This window comes from Ailuropoda melanoleuca, chromosome 9 (assembly GCF_002007445.2).
Source record: "Ailuropoda melanoleuca isolate Jingjing chromosome 9, ASM200744v2, whole genome shotgun sequence".
NCBI lineage: Eukaryota > Metazoa > Chordata > Mammalia > Carnivora > Ursidae > Ailuropoda > Ailuropoda melanoleuca.
The window spans coordinates 98,518,382-98,524,213 of record NC_048226.1 but is presented as its reverse complement, the minus strand read 5'-3'; the positions used below and the strand labels follow the sequence as shown (position 1 = coordinate 98,524,213).

Genomic DNA, 5,832 nt, shown 5'->3' with positions numbered 1-5,832 from the left:
GGATGAAAGGAACAGACCAGGTCAAAGTATTTTGCTGGATTCTGCCACATTCTGTAAGAGAGCTACTTTGAGTGGCGCTCAGTCTCTAGGAACTCTGTTGTAAGTGATGGGGAGAGGGTGAGCCATGGCAAGCCTTGTCACAGCTCAAGGTCTTTCATGGAGGGGTTACATTGAGCCGTGTGTCATTCATTGCCCTGGTAGAACACACCCCACCCTTGGTAGACACTCAGGGGAGGTGGTGTGCACGGCAGCTAAGAACATAGACGCCAGCTGCATTCAGTCCCCATCCTCTCTGTAGGTGTGTGACCATGCAGACCGATTCATTTCCCTCCAGCTCAGCTTATTCAGCTTCAAATGGTAATGATAACTTGCCAACCTTTTTAATTCATTATGAAGATTAAATGATTTATAAAAAGAAAAATATATATATACACACACAGCAGTACTTCAGATATCCATGTATAACTCTCGTGTCTCCCCTGTGCCTTCTCTTCTCCAAGTTAAGTATCCCCAGGTCCATCATCTGGAACTGTTTCTAGATTGCTCGGCATGCTGGTTGATCTCCTCTGGACATGGTCCAGATGGCCAATGGCCTCTTCAAGTTTAACAACCAGAGCTGAACAGTTCCTTAAGCAAAACTTTATGCATCCCCCTGTCTCTGCCAGCTGCCCTGTGTGGTAGAGTGATAAGCAAAACTTACTGCCCTTACAGGTAAGAGTAAAGCTTTGGTGACTTTGGATGTGAGGTTTCATGAGATTTCACTTCAGCCTCTCAGAAAGAAAATTGATTGCTTTTCTCTCCTTCAACTTCTTCCTTCCATGATCAAAAAGCAGAAATTCTGGGTAACCTGGGTGGCTCAGTCAGTTAGGCATCTGCCTTTGGCTCAGCTCATGATCTCAGGGTCCTGGGATCGAGCCCTGCATCGGCGGGGGGGGGGGGGGGGGTCCATGCTCAGCAGGGAGTCTACTACTCCCTCCCCTCTGCCCCCACCCTGTTCATGCTCTCTCTCTCAAATAAATAAAAATAAAAATGAATCTTAAAAAAAAAAGTAGAAATTCTGTACGCCATCAAAATGAAGTACTTGGATTCTCAATTAGTTCACACTCAGTTTTCAAGAGTAAGGAAAAATATTTTAAAGTTGCTTTTCCATATGGCTCTCTTTCATGGTAATCTCTATTCTGAATAAATTAGCATTTTCTCAGATTGTAGGAGCTGCAGGTGGACCTGGACTCTCTGGCTTGGAAAGAAGCAATGTTGCCTTATTCCTTAAAGCATCAAGCAGAAAAGCAGGATGGGTCTATGAAAAAGAGACTTGAAAAATGGGATTCTAGACTTTACATTCACTAGACCAGCTAAGGGTGATCTACTCAGTTCAGGGGGTGGGAGTGCTTATTGGGGGTGGGGCTAAAACTCTAGTGAGTAATCCGTGGACTGTGCTGAGTTTACCTTCTGCATGCGAATCCAGGGCCCTGCGTTGGGTGAACAGCTGGTAGGGAGGGATGATTCCCTTACATGGGATCCTGGACTATTTTGGATGATAAGAATTTTTGAGACTGTGGAGTCTGAGGCTTCTAATATTCATCCCAGTTAGGACTGTCAGATAAAATAGAGGACACCCCATAAAATTTGAATTTGAGATGAACGTATATTTGATGAATCTATTTGAATAAGTGTTTCCCAAATATTGAATGGGAAATACTTATAACAAACAAAAAAATCATCGTTTACATGAAATTCAAATTTAACTGGATGGTATGTATTTTTAGTTGCCACCCTGGCAACCCTAATTTCAGGGGAAGTACACAAATGTGGTAGACATCGTGGATCTGAGCTCTCAAGAATGGGTAAGTGTCAAATAACTGCCTTTTCTATAAAATTGAGAGTTAAAGGGATGGAATCAGATGGACGTAAATGAGGATAATATACCTTAAGGCATGTGAACATTTAAAGCTTTGGCCACCTTACAGGTAATCTAGGAAAGAGACAGGTAGACAGAAAGACACAAGCTGGGTTTTCTGTGGTTGTCTGAATTCGCAAAAGCAATTCCTGGGACAGGGAATTGAGACAAATGATGTACTTGGAAGGTGACCCTGGAAACATCGGTAGGAAAGAAGTGGCAGCAGGTAGAGGTGAAAGCTGGTGCAGGTGCTCGCGAGCAGGAGCTCTGGGTGGGCTGTAGAGTCAGTCCTGTCGGAATCTGTGGGAGGTAGTGTCAAAGATGTCTAAACCCCAGAGTCCATCCATAAATGTGCGCACGCACACACACATGCACACACACACACACACACACACAGGAATATTACTCAGCCATAAAAAAGAATGAAATCTTGTCATTTGCAACAGCGTAGATGTGTCTAGAGGGTCTAATGCAGACAAATACTATATGATTTCACTCCTATGTGGAATTTAAGAAGCAGAACAAACAAAAAATCAGACTTTTAACTACAGAAAACTGGTGGTTGCCAGAGGGGAGGTGGGTGGGGTGGGAAATGGGGAAATAGATAAAGGGGATTAAGACTACACTAACTGATGAGCCCTGAGAAATGTATGGAAGTGTTGAATTAGTCTATTGTATACCCGAAACTCATATAACACTCTATGCTAATTATACTTCATTAAAAAAAAAAAAATTAAAGCTCAGAATCATTCCAGCTTGTTAGGCCTGGCTGAGTGCTGTCCCGGGAGCTGTCCCTCTGGCACTGCCAGGTCACTGGTACCCAGTGAGGGAAAGCCCCACGTGGAAGGTGATAGGTGCTTTCATTAGGCACCTGCAGAAGTCCGGGATGATATTTGCTGAAGAGCCATAGGTTGGGCATTCACAGAAGCTGCCACAATGTGTCTATCAATCAATATATAGAAATAGAGGTCAAACCTACTATACATTTTATGTTATATTTAGATACATATTCAGACCATATCTGTATGGATTCCAGTTGTTTGTCACCTTGCTTCGTCTTTGTACTATTTTGTCTGACCTCACTGACCCCACAAGAAACCCCACACTTGTAAGTCCTATTATGTCCCCTGTGGGGGACATGCTCTCCAAATTCTCTCCGTGATTAGTCCCGGGACCAGCACTCACCATGCATGGCCTTGCCCTACTGCATCTCTACCCACGAAGGCCAACTCATTCTTTCTCCGGTTTTCAAATTTCTGTGCTACTATTGTATTTCTCATCGAACACCCAGGAGTCCAGCTTTAGTCCATTAGTTGTTAATGGGTCTTACCCTGAATACTTTACTGTAAGAAAGTCACACTCGGGGAAAAGTGACCAATATGAGGTTATGGGAAAGACCAAAAGGGGGACTATTTTTAAATTCCAATAAGAAGTCCAAAAAATAGAAATACTAGTGATCCATCAAGACATGGATATAATTTAAAGCCCTTGGGTTAATTTCTGTCACCACACATTTTGTGAGTTTAGCAACTGCATCCCTGTAATTCAGCTCTCAGAGAAAGTCTGTAATAGACTATTTATGAAAGGGGCCGAGTCATACCCCAAAGGCAGCTATGAAACTCCACAGTGTCTGTGAAGAATTACCTTTCACAGATGTACGTGGGGCTCCAATGGGTCACAACCTCTATCATTAGAGCTACCAACATGGTTTTATAGACGTGATATTTTTAATTTGAAAGGGAAACATTTGCTCCCTGTAAGAAACCGCTAACTGTACCACACCAAATAAAATGGATTCCTTCTTTTAAACTTCTCTGTCTTTGATTCCTTGACTGCTACCTATGGGGAGGGATTCGGTGCTGTTTTCTGGGGGAAGGGCTTTGGGGATGCACAGTAACTTCTGGTGAAGCAACATGCTCACAGAGCAGAGCCCGAAGAGGGAGATTACTCTATTTCTGAGCCGTGCCTGCGACCTGAACACCAGGATGGGCTTGCCGTCAGCTGTGGGGCCCGGGTGTTAAGTCCGCGAATGCCTGCTAGGTCTCCGTCTGACAGCCTTGTGAGGTTCTGTGTGTTGCTACCGTGTCTGGCCTTTCCAACCTGAAGAAAGCCTCTCTAAGGACGTGCTCCAATTCTTGTCCTCTTTATCTTCTAGTCGAACGTTCATGGGTCCAGCCAATATAAGTACAGGATACCTCCAAAATTGGAATTTCAGATTAACAAGAATACACAACACATAGTTTACAGAATAATATAACACACACACAATACACATGTATGTATATGTGCCTATCACACGTATGTACACATACCTACATTGTGTTTTTGTTTGCTTTTGTTTTAGTTTGAGTATGCTCCATGAAACCCTGGGGATACTGAAAAAGAATATTGTTGTTTATCTGGAATTCAGATTTTCTTGGTGTTTTATATTTCATCTCACAACCATGTTGTTGTCCCTGCTTGCCTGGGCTGGGATCATTTGCTCAGCCCACGCCCTCACCACAATCTTGCCCTGACTGCCACTCCAGGTGGACACAGGTCTTGATCTCAGGATGGCTTCATGCTTCATGGCTATGCTAAGTGGGCACTGTTGAGGACATTCATGGGGGTCAGGCCCCTGGTCCCATCACTGTGTTGACCTCCTTCCAGAACATTCTGAAACATTAGAAGACCCTCAGGAACAGACTGGTCCACCAGGCCTCACTGATCCCTTGCCCTGCCCTTGCTCATGCATCACAGCCAGAGCACACAGAGGCTTCAACTCCCTTCCAGTCTAGCCCTTCACAAACTTGAAGGGACATTCCATGTCTGAGTACATTTTCCCGAATAATGTTACGAGCACAAATATCTTCCCCATCATAGTATTAATTCTATTACTTTTAGTCCGTTTCCAGGTACTCTTTAGTATGTCACTCCCATAACTCTTCTGCTGAGGATGCTTGCTGAGCTCCACGTATGACGTGCTCTTTCACTAGCTTCCCTTGTCTCGTGTCCTGTTATTACTCCTATTTGCTCTGAATTTAAGGGGGAGTCTTAATTATCATCATAGTGCTCAGAGTTGTTGCCCTTGCCAGAAAGAATAAAAAAGAATCACTTGTCCAGTGCCCCTTTAGATGTCAAAACTTTTTACTGTGGGATATTATCTCAAATTATTACCAGAAATCTTTGCATGTAGGGAACGTTGCATTTGCAGACTTACATAATTGACAATCAGTAAATTATCCAGATCAAAGCTGGAAACATGCGAATGGTGGGATTCTTCTCGTTTACTATGTGCTCTGTAGAACAAAATGTAAAGTGCAGATAGAAATTTCTTTTTTCTGGGGCGCCTGGGTGGCTCAGTCATTAAGCGTCTGCCTTTGCTCAGGCCATAATCCCAGAGTCCTGGGATCAAGCCCCTCACTGGGCTCCCTGCTCCACTGGGAGCCTGCTTCTTCCTCTCCCACTCCCCCTTTTTGTGCTCTTTCTCTCTCTGTCAAATAAATAGAATCTTAAAAAAAAAAAAAAAAAAAGAAAGAAATTTCTTTTTTCTGTTATCCAGGTGTTTGGATACCTGGATGACTTGCTCTTCACCCCCTTTCTAAATTAATTAATTAATTAGTTAATTAATTTGTTATTTTAAAAAATTTGGAACACTTCACGAATTTACGTGTCATCCTTACACAGGAGCCATGCTAATCTTCTCTGTATCATTCCAATTTTAGTATTTGTGCTGCCAAAGTGAGCACTTACCCCTTTTTAAAATTTTTCAATTTTTAAAATATTTGTTTATTTATTTGTTATTTGTTTGCTTGTTTGTTTATTTAAGTAGGTTCCACACCCAGTGTGAAGCCCAACACAGGGCTTGTACTCACCACCTTGAGATCAAGACCTGGGCTGAGATCAAGAGTCAGACACTTAACTGACTGAACCACCCAAGTGCCCCCCAACCCACC

The 5,832-nt window shown here is 43.1% G+C and overlaps 1 non-coding gene across 1 annotated transcript; it reads right to left on the bottom strand.

Moving 5' to 3' along the window:
• Positions 1-5,518: 5,518 nt before the first annotated feature.
• On the bottom strand, positions 5,519-5,625 carry LOC117803917. Its single transcript, XR_004628032.1, has one exon. It is a non-coding gene; the product is annotated as a U6 spliceosomal RNA (small nuclear RNA).
• Positions 5,626-5,832: the final 207 nt, after the last annotated feature.